This window comes from Ammospiza caudacuta, chromosome 24 (assembly GCF_027887145.1).
Source record: "Ammospiza caudacuta isolate bAmmCau1 chromosome 24, bAmmCau1.pri, whole genome shotgun sequence".
Taxonomy (NCBI): Eukaryota; Metazoa; Chordata; class Aves; order Passeriformes; family Passerellidae; genus Ammospiza; species Ammospiza caudacuta.
Genome location: NC_080616.1, coordinates 4,129,309 through 4,146,416, shown reverse-complemented (window position 1 = coordinate 4,146,416; position 17,108 = coordinate 4,129,309).

The following is a 17,108-nucleotide window of genomic DNA, read 5'->3' as shown; positions in this document are numbered from 1 at the left end:
TTCAGAGGGGCAGCAGCAAAAGAAGAGCCTGGCACCAAACTCCCCGAGCTGAGCTGATGGAGCCGGGCTGTGCAGGATCTGCCCTGCCCCGGGGCTGCTCCAGCCGTGCCTCAGCGCGGTAGGAGCTCCCATGTGCATCTCAGCTTTGCAGTCCCGGCCCTCCCTGCCCGGGGGATTAGCGGGGCTGTGGTTCCCAGGGCGGGGGAGGGACTAATGAGCACAGACAGGACAACCAGGCAGGTATGGGCTTCCTGTGCTTTAGGGCTCAGGAGGAAATCCTGCAGCTGGTGAATCTGGATACAATTAGTGTCCATTTCTCCCTGTGTAATCAACCCATCTGTTCATCCTTGTGCATCAGCCATGCGCAGCCCAGTGCAGGCAGTGCCTCTGGGGCACTGTGTCCATCCCTGTCTGCCCCACTGCAGGGAGATGTCTCTCTGGGGCACTGTGTTCATCCCTGCCATGGCCCCACTGCAGGGAGATCCCTCTGGGGCACTGTGTCCATCCCTGTAACAGCCCCAGAGAGCCCCAGAGCCCTCTGTTCATTTTCACTGCAGGCAGATGTCTCTGGGGCACAGTTTCCCTCCCTGTTTGTCCCACTGCAGGCAGATGCCTCTGGGGCACTGTGTCCATCCCTGTTTGTCACAGCCCCACTGCAGGCAGTGCCTCTCTCAGGCACTGTTTCCATCCCTCTCTGCCCCACTGCAGGCAGGTGCCTCTCTCAGGCACTGTTTCCATCCCTCTCTGCCCCACTGCAGGCAGGTGCCTCTCTCAGGCACTGTTTCCATCCCTCTCTGCCACAGCCACTCAGGCAGGATAGGAACAGGGCTCACTCTGAGCCCGGGCAGTGCCTGCTCCTCTCCCTGCTGGGCTGGGGCAGCCCTGGAGGAGCTGCAGCCAACACAGCACAATCCCAAACTGCACCACCCAGCCCTTTTCTTCCTCCCCTTGTCCTTTATTTTTCACCATGGGGCATTTTCGAGCCTGACAGGGCAACCCTCTGGAGCAGGAGGTGTCAGAGGTTGATTTTTTAGGAGGCAGCAGGGCCTGCAGTGCAGGAATTCCTGCCAGCTCACCTTTGTGCCAGCCTCCCTTGGCCTTGGGTGTCTCGTTTGGATGGAGCCTGGCATCCAGGAAAGGTCACTGCTGTGGCAGGAGGGAGGGTGGCTGTTCCCAGGGGCCTGGAGCAGTTCAAAGGGATCCCTGTGACACACAGATAAGCTCAGCTTTCCACACTCTGCCTGCTCAGCCCAGCTCAGCTCTGCCACACGCAGGTAAAGGTGGATTATGTTTGGCTGCCTGGCTTCAAAGCCTCGTTCATCCCATGGGATGCTGAGCACAGGACACACAGGGCCCCTCATGGTCAGGAGAGGGATTGAGCTCTCAATCTGCTCTGTGAGAACACTGGGAAAGTTGAGAGGTGCTGTGCAGGATCCCCAGGGCTCATTTCAGCTTCTTTTCCTTGGCAATTTTGTCCAACTATGCAAAAAACACGACAGCCCTGCAGTGGGTACAAATGTCAGGTAATGCAGTGGCTGAAATGAAATCAAAAGAGGAGCTGGTGTGTGGATCAATGGGTTTTCTTTGTAGGGCAGTGGCTGGAGTTTGCATGGTCCTTTAGGGTCTTCTGAAAGGTCCATCTTGGTGACAGAGTTGGGACAAAACTCAGGGTTACAATTCCCAGTCCTGTATATCCAAACAGTGTCAACCTCCACTGAAATGGCCCTTACTGGTGGTCGCTGGAGTGTCCTGGGGATCTGTCACACCAAATGCTGTCCCCGTGAAGGTGAAAGTTGTCCCTACCCAGGGCAGTTCACATGCACAGCCCAGTCCTCCCCCATGTGTGGTGTTCAGGCACCTGAGCTCCTGCCAAAGTGTCATTACAGCCAGGAACAATCTCAGGAATGCAGCACAGGTTAAACATTTCATTTGCTTTCAAGGGCTACTTGTTGCTTCATTTCTAAATGCAACCTGTCCTCAGCCCCTGGGCTGCTCCTTGGCTCCTAAATCTTCTGATTTCTGTTTGGTTTGGAATGCACTGATTTACCATAAGGAATAAATGAAAAGCAAAAGAAAACAGCAGTGCTTGTTTGTATAGGCCCTACATTGTTCTGTGCTCTGCTGCTACTGAAATAGGAGACAAATTCCAATTCCTGGGTTTGTCAGGGGGTTTTTGGGTGGTGGCTGTATGCAAACAAGGCTGGGGAAGATAAACAAGCAGAAAAAAATGGGTTTAGGAAATGACAGTTGAGGGTGGTCAATAACTGATGGGTCAAAGCCAGCACAAGACCATCAATTAGCAAAGCCATATTGATATTGCTTCTCCAAAGCATTTTTGCATCTACAGAGAGGGCTGAGAGCTGGATCTGTGGTCAAACTTGGCTGCAGTTTGGAATCTGTACAGTTTCTATGTTGCAAAGGGGGGGTTTTAGAAAGGATTCTGCCTGTAGAAAATATGTCCACAGTTCCAGAAGGGCTCAGCCAAAAGGGTGATGAAAATCTGTCTGTTGGTGTCATCGTCAGAACTGCTGGAGGTGGGAACATTTGCTAATCTTGCTTATTTTAGGGGCCCTGCTTTCAGAAGCAGTTCAGTTCTGAAAATGCAGCTCTGAAAACTCAGCTCTCCAGAGTCTCAGACAATACCTGCCTCAGACTTAGACTAAAGAGGGATGAATTTTTCAGACTTGCTTGCCTAATTATGATTTTCAGCTTCTTTCCATTTGGTCTTTGCATTGTGTGAATGTGACACAGAAGGAATAGCTGTGACATTGCCTGGTGTTTTCTGTTCCAGCTGGGGAGGAACCAGCTAAACCTGCAGGGTTGGTGTGGAAGGAGAATTTAGTTTCACATTTGGGAATCAAACTCAGTAATCTAAATTGTCACAATTCTGTTCTTCCAGTGCCCCCAGGCCTGGGGACAGTGTCACTTTTAAGGGGTAACTTTGGCACCCTGAGGCAGTGCAGGATTGTTGTATTCATCCCAAACATGAATTCAAGGCAAACAACCTTCACCAGCTCCAGTGGTTACATCTCTGTTGGAACCTTTCAGTGGGTTAAAATCTCCACTATGGGCTTTGACTTCCCTGTTCAGTTGCCTCAACAGACACCTGAGGTGCCTGAAGCTGCACAAAATGGCTTTGGGATGAGCTCAGGACTGGCCAAAGCCTCAACTGGTTTGGCTTGCAGGATCTGTGGCAGCTGCAGCTCTAAATCCAGCCTGGGATGGGTCCCAGTGAGGTGGACAGAGAAGGCATCTCTCACTTCAGAGAGTTCTGTGCCACCACCCAGCTTCTGGAAGAGAGAGGAGAAGCTGCCCTGGGTGTGAGCAGAGCTCCAGAGCAGGGTGGGATGTGGCTCACAGACTGCTGGGCATGTACTAAAGAGGTCAGCAATGTTGTCAAAAGCCGGGCTTGGGGTTTTTCTGGAGCCCCAGAGCTCGGTGTGTGATGAGGCAGCTCCATCTTCATCCCTGATGGGAGCTTGGATGGACTCAGCCTTTGTGCTTCAGGAGTGCCAACAGCATGAATAATGTATAGGAGTTCAATTCTTCTCTCCCTGGCCAGGGGCAAGGTGTCCCAGCTGATAAGAACTGGGAGCCCAATCTTGTTAAAGCCAGTGTTAGACTTAGACCTTCATGAGATCCACTGCCTGGAGCAATTCTATTGTTCAAAGCACATTTGGTTAATTAGTACATTAACTAATAACCTTCTCGGCATCCCAGGTAGGGAATATCTGTCTCCCAAAGGAGGAAACAGGCAAAGTGACTCACTAAGACTGCATGCACAAGCTTAGCAATGCAGCTGTTAAGTCTGGGTTTTTCTGTCCCAAATGGTTTTGTGTGACTGCTGCTGGCTTATGCACATCATTTATTCGAGGCAGAAATGGAGGACTCCTAAAAAATCCCAAGAGAGTGCTCCCAGTGAGAGAAGGCACTCCTGGACAAACCTGAGAAGAACTGAATCCATCCAAATACTCAGAGGAGGCAATTTGCTTCACCCACATGCACCAGCTAAGGAATAAAACCAAAACCACTTCTCCTCATTTTCAAGGAAATTTTTTCTCACCACCTTGGCTTTTCACTCACATCTTCATCTGCTCTAAATTTCATGAGCAAATGGCCAGTGTGGGGAGGAGAGAGCACACGAGGAATGGCAGTGGGGCTGTGTTTGTACGGGCTCACTGGGATGGGATCAGAGCAGAGGGATAATTCCTGAAGAGATTCAGACAAACAGCCAGAGGAGAAACTTTGATGCTGAGGAAGCCCTTCAACTCCAACACATGAGGATGAGCAGCTGATTTACACAGCTTTGCAGCATGGCTGGAAAAAACCCTGAGCTGAAGGAGGGTAGAGTTCTTTGGCTTGCCAGACCCATGACAACACCACAGACCCTTTCTCAGGAACCCTGACCCCAAACAGAAAGGGGAAGCTTGTTCTCTCCACCCAGCCCTGACCTGAAGGCTCTGTGTGCTTTGCCTGCTCTCAAATGACAATTCTCAGCAGCGAGGATGTGTGTGCAGAGGAATGAGAACCAACTCCTGCGTGCAGGGATGCTTCCCTGAGGAGGAGAATCCCACAGGGTTTAATTGTGGGGCCTTATCAGTCTGCTGGCTTCCAGCAGCCCAGGCAGCCACAGACCAAACTCTGGAATGTCAAGGGAGTGCCTGGAATGAGGGACTGGTGGGGTCTCAGGAGCAGAAGGCACCAAAGCAAGTGGCCTGCCCTGCAGGAGGGACTCCTTTCATGACCACAGCTCAATCCACCACCAGTTTGCTGAGCCCACAGCAGCCCAGATTGGAGGCTACAAAAATATCCCTGCTCAGCAACTCCCCCCTTGTCCTTTGTGAAGCTCCAGCATTTTAATCATGTTCACACCTCCCTCTCCTGACACAAACAGCTCCCTCCCAGGTCCACAAAACCTGTGCATTCCTGGTCTCATTCTCTTGCTGATGCATCAGACACTCTCCCCTCCATCAGCCTCCCAAAACTCCCCATTTCTTATTCTCTGTATTTCCATCTTTCCCCCCCTAATTTGACTAAGATTTGTTGAATAACCAACTAGTGCTGAGGGGCTGCATGCAGCTCTGGGTGTGCTGTTGATAGACTGAGCAGCTCCAGCCCCTTGCATGTCCCCAGTTCTGTATTTCTCCATCTCAGGACCACCAGGAAGGTGCTGCTGATGTAGGGGAGCTGTTATTGGGAAAGGCAAAACACCCCAAATGTGTCTTGTAAATGTGTTTCATCCTGCTCTGTTCATTTTCCCTCAGAATAAGGGTAAAAACAGAGTTCCTCAGGTTGTTGGGGGTTTCTAGATGAGAATATTGGGTGCCAGAGCAGCTGAAATTGGTTTTTACTCTAAGCTTCACCCTGACATGCTGCATGTGGCCATTCTTGATCTCTTCCTATGCACATCTAGAGCCCTTTGATCATCATTCTCCAGCCTGTCTTGCTGGTTTTCCTGGAAGAGTACTTCACAAGAAATGCACTGTTCTCTCCATGCACAGGTGTTTTCAAGCAAACCTTGTCTTCTCAAAGCCTAGTAAAATAAACCAGACTTGGATCTCTCAAATTCCTTCAAAATTCCCAGACTTTGAGGTTAATACAAAGGGCACCAACCTGTGGGGTCAAATGGCTCCACATCAAACCCCTACCAGAAATCAGGATATCCTGAGCAGGCTCTCAGTGGAGTTTGTTACAGCTGATACTTATTTTTAGGGACATTTTAATAAGCCTAATCAATCACAACAAATTACTAATAAATCATAACAATTTTCACCTGGAGATCTTAGGTTACTTTGCCAGAAATTGCAGTGAGGATTAGTGGTTATTAAAAAAGATCTAAAGATTTAACATTTTCACAGGATAATTCAAGATGTTGCCATTATGCTTCTGCTCTGAATTACTCTGCAGAGAAATTACCCTCCCCAGTGGCTCCAGAAAGCTGAGCAGGTCCAGCCTCCTGTGCTTAAATTTATCCCATGTAAATATGGCACAGAGTGCCTCATCCTATTGACAGCCTTCTTACAGGATTTTCCTACAGGCCCTGTAACAGCTTCACAGCTGTGCTGGGTTTTGGCATTTCCAGTTCCCTGCATCCTTAAGGGATAGGACTTCTAATGAGGAGATCTTACCAGTCCTAAATCCTGGAATATTCCTGATTTTCACAGCTTGTCCCATCTACACAAGGAGGCAGCCCAGGGGCTGTTTGATTTGTGTCCTCCTAAGGGTCTTCCCACGCTGGGTACTCCCAGACAGGTTTGTGAGGTGTTTGCCTTGCTCTAAAACCCATCATTGGTTTTGGTGAGGATTTGGAGGAACATCACACCTGTGGTGAAGGGTGTGATTCATCTGAGTGTCTCTTTGGATGTAACTTCAGCCCTGTGCTTTTGGGAGAAGAGGTCCTCAAGCTGGTCCAGGGGCTGTTTGATTTGTGTCCTCCTAAAGGTCTTCCCATGCTGGTACTCCCAGACAGATTTGTGAGATGTTTGCCTTGCTCTAAAAACCTGTCATTGGTTTTGGTGAGGATTTAGAGGAACATAATGCGCATGGTGGAGGGTGGGATTCATCTGGGTGTCTCTTTGGATGCAACTGGGACTTCAGCCCTGTGCTTTTGGGAGACGAGGGCCCAGTGAGAGACATCTCTGGTTCCTCAAGCCATGGGATGGGCAGCTGTGGTGCCGCTCCCTGGAAGGGCAGCAAGATAAAAGTTGTGATGGATTTTGTGGGCACAAGGTGCTGCTGGAGAGAGCCTCTGTTTCTGAGGCAGGCTCATCCTGACGGGAGTGAGAGCGAGCAGGGAAAGCTGGGATTGCTGCTGGGATTGCTGCTGGGATTGCTGCTCCCGCGGGTGCCGTTGGGATCCGGGCTGTGGAGGCCACGCTGTCCCCAAGGCGGGTTCCTCTCCCCCTCTCTGCGGGTGTTATTTACACCATTTCCTGCCCAGGGAAGTTCAGGAGTTTGACGTTGCTGCGTTGGTTTCCGCTCTCCTGCCCGGTTCCCTCCGGGAGCTCTCGCAGAGCATGGCAGCAGCTGGGCCGGACCCCACGGGCGGGATGGAGGTGCCAGCCTGGCCCAGGGAGGGAAATGTCACCCACATCAGGCCGGGCAACTCAGGTTCAACCATCTTGGGAGGGCTGGAAAACCAACCCTGCGTCCATCCCTCCGGCTCAGTCCTGCTGTGGAGGAGGAAGGAGGACGCGCCCGGGCATGGCTGCAGAGCTTTTGGGTTCCTGCCGAATCGACGCCCTCCCCTCTCCCCCCTCATCCTTCCCGCCTGGCCTGCGTCTCCCCTCCCTTCCCTTCTCCCTCCCATCCCGCAGCAAACAAAATGGCTGCTCCATGGCCATTTTGTTTCCCGTCTGGAAGGGGGAAGCCGGGACGCTGGGACTTGGCTCTTTTTTGGAGGCTGCTGTCATGTCCGAGCCCAACTCTCCCGTCTCTACGTGGCACTGGCTGTAGCAAGAGAGAGAAAGGGAAAGAAAAAAAAAAAGAGGAAAAAAAAAAAAAAAAAAGGACATTTTGGAATGAGACCAAAGGCAGAGGCAGAGAGTGGGTAGTTTTGGCGTATGTTGAGCACTGAAAATGCCTGGAATTGCCAAACTGAGCTTTTGTATGAGCAGCGTAAGGGCTACTCGGTGCACGCAGAGCCGCGGGGCTGCACGGAATAGCCGGACGGAAAGGTTTGTTCGCTATATTCAATAAAACAGCCCTCCTTTCTTCTGGATTTATAAAGTACCAGAGAGCACTGTTGTCTTAATTTGTTTTTGGACGGGCGGATGGTTTTACACATCGGCTTGGTATGACCAGAGCCGGTCACTGCCGGACGGTAGCGTTTTAACCTGTTGTGTGTCCTCTTGTTTTTGGTGCTTACGGGATCTGACCTTTCCACCGAGCTGGCACTGCCTGGATTTAGCTGATGTAATCCGGAGGATATTTTTTTAGGGATTTTTTTTTGTTTGTTTATTGCCTTCTTGCCTTGAAAGTTTTCATCTCAGGAATAAAAGCATCTTAATTTAAATATTTAAAGCAATAGCTGTTCTTGGCTTTTTAAGCCCTTGCTTTTCTCCCAAGGCTGGAGCTGTACTGTGCTCACAAGCTGTTTACTGCACTCTGTGTGTATCCTGCACACGTTAAGGTGTGATACACAACAGAAACACCATCAACAGGAACACGCCTTGAAAGTTTAAAGCAACTTGGTGGCGTTACCATAAAATTTTGCGCAGAAGCAGGGCAAAAACACCAGAACATGCGCCAAATAAAAGTGATTTTTTTTTTTTAAGTGATTCTGCATTTCCTTCAGTAGCCTGGATGTCTTGGCGTGAGTAGCCACGTCACTTTGTTCGTGGACACTCTGAGGAGCAGATCCCTGCCCTGTGGCACGGGGGGGATCAGGCTGTGATAAGGTGCTGGAATGATCGTCCTGCTGTTCCTTGAGTGGCTTTCCAGACATGTGGAGAGAAGCAGACACTTGCAGATCGGAGCTGGGAAGGAGAGCAGAAAGAGGTGAAAAATGGCTTTCCTTGCACAGAAAGGTATTTGATTTGCCTCCATATCCCCTTGGCTTGTTTGCAAACAGACAATAGAGAGAATGGCAGGGCCACGGTGGTCCTGGAGCCGGGGCTGCAAGGGCAGGGGCTGGGCGGGTGCTTCACGGTGCAAATTTAATGTTTTGGTCCAAATCTACATTGGAGGTGGACATTACCTGCACACCTTTCATGAGCAGCTTATGAACTCAACATTGAGAAGGTTAACAGTATTAATAGACCAGTTTTATAGAGTATTACAGAAAAAAAGAGGTTTTTCTTTCAATTTTTGAGTTAGCCTATAGAATTGAGTGCAGAACAGGTAAAAATAAGCTTGAAGGATATTTTTTTCTTCTTATTTTTAGTATTTAATGAAATTACGCTGTGAAATATCAGTAGCGGCTATCTTTTATGACAAAAATTCTGGGACTTTTTTTGCTTCAGGAGAGGGTGAGGTATATACAAATTAAGAAGGAAAATACTTAGAAAATATTTAGAAAAATTTAGGAAAATATTTAGAAAAAGCATTGCCTTTATAGTCACCTTTAATAATGCATTTAGGAAGGGTTAATAAAAGATAAGTCATACAACAAGCAGGTTACAGATGCCTGCATTATAGATAACAATATCAGATTCATTAATAATGATCCAGATGTTTAGAAACATCTGATAGGACTCAAGACAACCCCTTAGTGATGAGCAATTGTTTATAAAGATACCTGCTAATTGCTTAATAATAAATGTGATGACAAAATTGATGTGAAATATTCCCTATGTCATTAAAAGTGTGTGGAGTAAAAGCATTGCTGAGAGGCATGGGCTGTTGCAGCATTGAACTGTAAATATTTTTACTTCCATTTCTCTTTCCCTATTCCTGGTGTCTTTGATTAATTGTTTCAAAGTGTGATATTTAATATTGACTTTAGGATGGGGTGTTTGCGAAGGTGGTTGGCCTTGCTTTGCTGAGAGGCTTTCCTGGCCTGGGAGAAGTTATAAACAACTTGTCTTCATGGCTAGTTTGGCAAATGTAATTTTTATTGCTTTCCCGTGGCACAGGGTGTGTCCAAGATGGGTTTTTGGGTTGTTTTCTGCTTTTTGTGCGAGCGAGTTCCTCGCTGCCGCCCGGATCAGCACCTCCAATTGGCGCTGTGGGTCCCCACAATATTGGGGAGTTACTGAAAACCTTCTACCCTTCTTTTCGCTTATTTTTGGTTTGATTTTTATTTTATTTTAATTTTTTATTTTGGTCTGTTTGGGTTTTGTTTTTCCAGCCAGGTTGGGAGGACACGAAGCCAAGGGAACAAAATGGCCACACTCGGCCATTTTGTGCCACCGCCACCGTTCCAGGGAGCCGGGGCTGGTTCTGCCCCAGCTCCAGGAGGCTGAAAATCCTCCTGGACACTCAGGGTCCTGAGTTCCCACTGAGAAACCCTCCCTGTGCCTGGCACGTTTCGGCACCGACACAAAGGCTGAAAGTGGTGTCAGCTTTTAAAGCAGAGACTTTGTTGTTTTCTGGTTTCCTCCTCCCCCCTCCTCCATTTCATTCAGTGCTCCTTAATGAACCAGAGCAGCTCCTCCAGGCTTCGGAGGCTTTCCAGCTCCTCTCCGAGGTGGGCTCCTTTTAAATGCAGACACTTGGCCATGCTCAGGAATCTCTGGGGCAAAGATGTTTTAAAATTTGGGGGACAGCATCTTGGGTTTTCTGCTGGAGTCATCACAAGCCACCCCGAGCAGTTTAGGTCACTTGGATCCCAAAAACTAGTCTGAAAGCTGGACTGCAAATGCCATTTTTATTGCAGCCTGGAGGATCTTGTTGTGAAAAAAAACCCTTTACCTCCCAATTTTCCTCACCCCTCCAAGCGCAGTAGACAGTGGGACCATGTAGTGACACACTCTGTGCACAGGGACCTTTGTACAGTGGCTTGCAGAAACCTATGAAGTGTTTTCACAGAAATCAGATTTGATCAATTTTGAGGGATTCCTATGAATCTGGAAAGTGGAAATTACAGGGTCACTGCCTTAAGGCCTGCACAGAAAGTGGTGTTTTTTGAAAAGGTTCTTGGCAATCAAGGATCCAATAATCTTTCAAAACTGTGTTTAATCTCAGAGGGCAGTGAGAAGCTTTGGGTGTGGGTCTCTGAGCCCTGCAGACCCTGTTGGCTGTTTTATCCAGAATTTTGCATAGCTGCATCACATCCAGGCAAATTTGGGCACATCTCCTTCCTTCCTTGTCTTTTGTTTTGATGGTTTAGACCTCAGGCCATGAGGAGAGGGAATTCCTGTCATTGCAATTTGTGTAGGACAAACAAGTGTGACAGTGATACTGAGGGTAGGATGCTCTTAGTCATCCTTACTGGGCATAAAAAATTCCCCGTTTGATCCATAAATCCTCCTGTTTGACTCCTTTCTTCACAGATCCTGCTAAAATCAGGATTCCAGAGTCAGCAGCTGGGTATTCCCAAAACCTATACTCATTAAGACAATTATTATAATTAAGCCTTCTGTTTTCAGGTTTACTTATAGAAGTCAGAAGGGATTTTTTTTCCCTCTCTCCATGTATAATTACATCTATGTGAGCTCAGAGTTATTTAATGTAATTTTCCACTAACAGTTTGAGATTGGCCCAAATGCCTGTTGTCTGCAATGGCATCAAGAGTGACCTTTGAAATGCCAGCCTGATACATCTGGCTTATGTGGTTAAAGTAATAAAAACCACCAGATTGGGAACTAGGAAAAATTATTCCTCCAGGCAAGTTGCTAAAAGTCTCCTTGGAGAAGACAATCATCCTCTGCCTCTATGCATCCCCCAGGAGTCATCTACACCACCCACCCTCCCAGTCCCTGACCAGTGCAGCATCTGGTGGTTTTCTTGCCACCCTTCTGCTTGATGCTTGTGGTAAATTTTTGGGAAGCTGAAACATTTTGGTTTAAACTATCCCTTCTGTCCCCAAGGAGCTGAGCAGTGACAGACCTGATGGACCCCAAAGCCTGGCTGTCACCTCACTGAAGTTCTGACTGGTTGAGGAGGGATGTGCAACCCCTGTGCATCACTTTCTGTGCTGATAAAACCAGGAGAAACAGCATTTCCCAGCAGGAGGCTGTTTGGGATGCAGCTGGCACCAGCGATGGGCTGGGCACTCTGGTGCTGTAGGATCCAGTTCTGCCACGTTGGGGTTTGATGTTCATGCCCTGTTACAGCAGGACAGGCCTGGGCCAGATGGTCCAGCTCAGTGGGTCACTCTCTGGCAAAGGAAATTAGGAGAATTACCTGTGCTGAATGCCATGAGGAGAGCCCATGGAGAGTTCTGGGAGAGGGCGCTTCCCATCCCTGCTGCAGAGACACCCTTGCACCTGAGGCCACCCTAAACTCTCCCAAGGATTCCAGCTGCAGTAGCTGACCAAAGCTTTGGGATTATTTAGCCTGTTGCCTGGTAGCTGTGGAAGCACAAAGCATTAGGCAGCTTTTATCCCTTTGGAAACTTCTCCCTGAGCCCCCTCCTCTCCCAGCACAGCGCTCAGCAGATGCTTGTGGAGGCTGGGGACATCTCCTGCTGAGCTCCCATGGGAAGTTGTCCTTTGGGGCTGTGCTGGGCTGCACATGCAGCCTGCTTGGCGTGGCTCCCTCGTCGTTAGGGCCTCTTTCATCTCCAAGGGGAATTCTTTCTTCTCCTTGCAAAAGAGCCTCACACGTTCCTTTCAAACTCCCAGATTAATACCTCGCCTCTGTATTTGGGTGTGCAGAGAGTGAAGAAGCCTCAGAAGGTGAGCCAAGGGCTTGGGGGGAAGCCAGTCTGTCTCAGATCCATGCTAATACTGCTTGGCTGGGCTGCAGCATTAGAGGGACAGCACGGCTGCATGTTGCACTCATTTGTTTAGGAAATAAGATCTGCCTTGATGTACTCGATACCATTACATTTGCAGCCTAAAAGCTTCCTTGTACTTAGTTATTTCTAATCTGCTCAATTCCCTGGAGTGCACAGGGAGCTAAATTGATGGATTCTCTTATCTGGTCTGGCAGGTTTGTTCTAGATATGCTGTGTGTTCAGGAGGTGAGGTCAGCCTGGCTGGGTGTGCTTGGCGCTGCTGCAGCTTCCCGAGAGCTCTGCTATCTCCATGTGCAGCCCCAGGTTCCAAGGGCAGGGCTGCTGCTTTTCTGCACCCCTGGGTGCACAAAGTCTGCAGCTGGTGTGAGTGCCAAGCACAAGGTACAGTCCAAGTGGGCTGAAGGAGGTTTGAAGAAGGAGAAGGAGCTCCAGGACAAGGCTGGATATGAGTCCTCTCCCCTGCCATCAAGAATTCTGATTTTTCATGCATTCCTTCTTGCAGGACCTGTGGAGCAGCCAATGCCTGGATAAGGCTCATCCTAGTGCCTGGATAAGGATGATCTTAGTGCCTGGATAAAAATCATCTCAGTGCATGGATAAAAATCATCTCAATGCCTGGATAAGTATCATCTCATAGCCTGGATAAGGATCATCCTATAGCCTGGATAAAGATCATCCCAGTGCCTGGATAAGGATCATCTCAGTGCCTGGATAAGAATCATCTCAGTGCCTTAGGCTGCCACGGTCCCAAGCTGTCCTTGAGGCTGAGGTAGTAGATTGAATAGTTGTGGAGTCTGGTCCTCCCTCTGAGCTAACTATACAATCTACTGTCTTTCCTAAGGAGACAGTCAGGTCTTCAGCTCTGCTCGTCCATTTCTACACCAGCTGTGGGGCAGGTGGTGCCAGGAAAGCAAATCCGTGCTGTGACCCGTCTGTTCTGCTCTGTGGAGGTGAGGTAGTAGGTTGTATAGTTTGGTGGGAGGGATTTGATCCCATTTCAGGTGATAACTATACAGTCTATTGCCTTCCTTAAAGAGCAGCAAAACCACGGAGGAGCTCCTGAGGCATCGCTTCTTTTGTTGAGGATCCAAAAAAGCAGCATGGCATTGTTAAATAGCTCAGTGGGTGTTTCTCTTACAGCATCCAGAATTGCATTCTTCCAGGAATTGCTTCATGCCTCAGGCACTGGAGCATGGAGCCACCTGCTTCCAGGGAACCCACCTCTCTAAGATTCCAGAGAACCAGGGAAATGAGTCTGCACAGCAGCTCAGTGTTCAATTCTATTGTTTTGGGGGTTTTTTTTGTTTTTTTGTTTTTTGTTTTTTTTTTTTTTTTTTTTCAGGAGATGGATTCGAGTTGTAAGGTGTTTAAATGTGTTGATCTTTTCAGGTCTGGAGGGGAGCAGATACTTTTGTTTAAATGGGACAGATCTGAGTTAATTATTTCATGCTTTTGTGCCCAGTTCTGAAGTTTGGGTTCAGAAGCAGACCCAGGGCCAAGCTCAGCCTGTGGACTCAGAGCCCTGGGAGCTGATCAGATTTGGCTGCTTGGCCCCTGCTCAGGAAGTGCATTTGGTTTTGGACAAGTTCCCAGCCTGTCCCATGGAACAGAGTCAGAGGGTTCTTTCTGCTCTGATAATCCCTTATCAACTGAACTCCCTCACATGCAAACCCCATCAGGGAATTTTGGGGCTCCTGGGTGTTTACATAAGGTGATCCAATGATTCCAACTAAAATCTTGTCCTGAAGTGGAGACAGGTAAGGAAGAGACATGAGGCAGAAGGAGCAGGTTCTAATCCTCCTGGGCTCTTCCTGACAACAGACATGAGAGAAGTCAACATTGCTCAGAGCTCTGGCCCTTGGCAAGGGACAGGGAACTGTTAATTCTTCTGTTTCTTAGGAGCAGATGGGACGATCCCTCTGCCGTTTTCCAGAGTGAGTAGGATCAGGAGCAGGAGTGGAGCTGTAACCCGATCAGGGCTGCACCAGGAAGGACATTTCAGGCCATTATCACGAGCATCTCAGTGCCAGGGAGACTGTGAGACCCGAGACTGGGGAGCGAGGGCAAGCAGAGGACACCTTCTCAGATGAAATGGGAGGGAGAGAGCACAGAGAAATTGGAGCCCTCCCATTTCAGAGGCTCAGGGAGAGCCAGAGCTGGCTGCTGGAGTCCCCAGGATGAAGCAGAATTTCAGGCCCCTCTGCTGGGACAGGGCGGAGCTGCAGCTGCTGGGTGGGGATGCTGCAGCTCCGAGCAGAGAAGGAATGCAGCCCTCTCTCCATAAATCTGGCTTTTCAGCAGTCCTGGCGACTTGCTGAGCAAAACTACAGCTTGGTGCTCTGAGCTGCATTATTATCCTCCAGCTGCTTGCTCAGGGGCAGGGCTCCTGCCCACAGATTGCCTGGAAGGTTCCAAAATAGCAGCACAAGGATGGGAACAGGACAGCAAATCCACTTCATCTGGAGAGGTGTCCCCTGGAAAAGAGCTAATCCCACATGTCCCAGATGGATTCTGTTCCGTTCCCCTCCATGGCATTGATACTAATGCAGAGAATCTCAAACAGTGGAACTGTGTGAGCTGGAAGCCATGAATAAAATATTACTGGAGATATTCCCTCGTGAAAATAAACTTGGTTTGACTTTTTTAAAACTGAGTCATTTTATTGCCCTGAAGTGAGCTTGGCTGGTGAACTGGGACCTCTTGAGGGGTGATCACTGTTCCTGACTGACCAAACTCCTGGGTGTGAAAGGGAAGCCACAAACAAGATGAGGATGTGGGGCAGACTGTGCTGGCCAAGCAGCTGGGACCATGTGTGTGGCTGTCAGCAGGTGCTTTCCTGACACAAATTCTCAGCACAGCTCTTACACAAAGCCTGACCTGTTTCCTCACCCTCAGTCAGATCAAGGGTTGCAGGTTGGGCTTCCCTCTGCCCTGGATAGTCCTTGCTATAAACATGTTTATAATGTGCATATCAGCAAGAGGAGAACACAGGGTTCACTAACTCAAATAAATCCCATCAAGGGCTAAGAAACCAGCCCAGGTAATGTTAAATTTCTCCAATGGATCCTGGCACAAAGGAAAGGGCAGCTTTGCCCAGGAGGAGGGTGACCAGCCTGGCTGAGCTCATACCCATGGGTCTGTGGGACACAAACCTGACTCACCAGCCAGGATCCCACAGCACATGGCATTGGGGCAGCCACAATGGCAGGGAGGAATGGGCACCTCCTTTTAGCAAAAAGCAGCCAGGAAGCAAGGTCAAGAAAGGAGGGTTGTCCCCAGACCCTCACAGGACATTGAGGAACAAGAGCACTTTCAGCCCAAACACTCTGAAGGAATACTTGGAAGCTGGATGGAACTGCCAGCAGCATAACCCCAAATACCCAGCAGGGTGTAGGTGCTCACCCCAACCCTTCTGACCCACTGCATTCACGGGAGATCCAGGAGCTGAAGCAAAGGAAGCTCCTCTCCCTCAACCAGCAGCAAACACCTCCCTGTCCCTGCTGGGAACAGGCCCTGGGATGGAGGGAACCCAGCAGGTGAGGTTGATAAAGAAGCCAGGCCTCACAAACACCACAAATGCCACCATTTCACCCCAGGCAGCACAGCTGGTGGGTAATGCCTTCTCCTCCCAGAAAAAAAAAAAGGTTTAAGGGTGTAAGAACCTGGCAGAATCTCTGCCAGGGTCACCCCAGTGCCAGAATCCCCTTTACACCAATCCTAGAAATTGAGTTGAAATGCTGCAAAACTCTGCCTTGAATGTTTCTGTGCACCACACCAAACTCTGTCCTGGCCTAAACCCCCAAATTCACCCTGAAGCCAAGCCCCCAAATGCCGGTGTGGGCAGGCTCAGCCCTGCTGTCCCGGGGAGCAGGGCAAGAGGAAAGCGGATTTCCTTCTGGCTTGGAGTTTGCTGCTGCAAGGATCTCTATAAATAGGTCCTTGCACAACAGCCTGTCCCCACAAGTCAAGACCTCCAGGAAAACAAAACTCAAGGGTTTTCACAGCCCCACACCAGTGATAAAACACTGCAATCCTGGAATTCTGTTGGTGCCTGATAATCAGCAGCAGCATTGTGCCTCGATGGCTCTCAGCAGGGTGGGGGATCCAGCCCTGCAAAAAATCAGGGTTTGCCCAAGTGCCCTGATCTTGCTGGGAGGAGAAATGTTCTTCTGCTCTTGGTGGTGTTTCGAGGGAACTTTTAGGGAATGCCACACTGTCTTTCACACAGATGCAAAAGCAGACGAGGTCCTGAAATGCTGTCCCAGCTCGGAGCCCTCTCCCCTCACAGGGCTGAGTTGCAGCCTCTGGGGCTGTGTTTTTATCTGTCCACAGGGCAGGGATGGATTTCTCCCCCAAGGCAGCTGGACAGCAGGAGACAAGAAGCATCCATAGCACCTGGGCACGAGGTTATTTCTAATCTGATTCTTAACCACACCTGAGGCTGGCAGTGAAATAAAGTTCGGCACTGCGGGCAGGGGCGAGTAGAGGTGCCCAGTTCTCAGCGGTGCCTGTCCCAGTGCCATCTGCTGGTCACCTCCTGCCTGGGCTGGGCCGGGCTGGGCTCAGAGCTCAGAGCTCTGCCCGGCTCCTGCAGAGGGGCTCGGGACAAGGGGAATTCGGGACAAGGGGAATGAGGGCCTCGGGACAAGGGGAATGAGGAGCTGCAGGACAGCTCTGCTGGGAAAAGCAGGGGCAGGAGGTTGGGGAAAAGCAGAAGGCAAAGACACCAGCATCACTGCAGTGCTGATTCTGCCTCTCAAGGTCC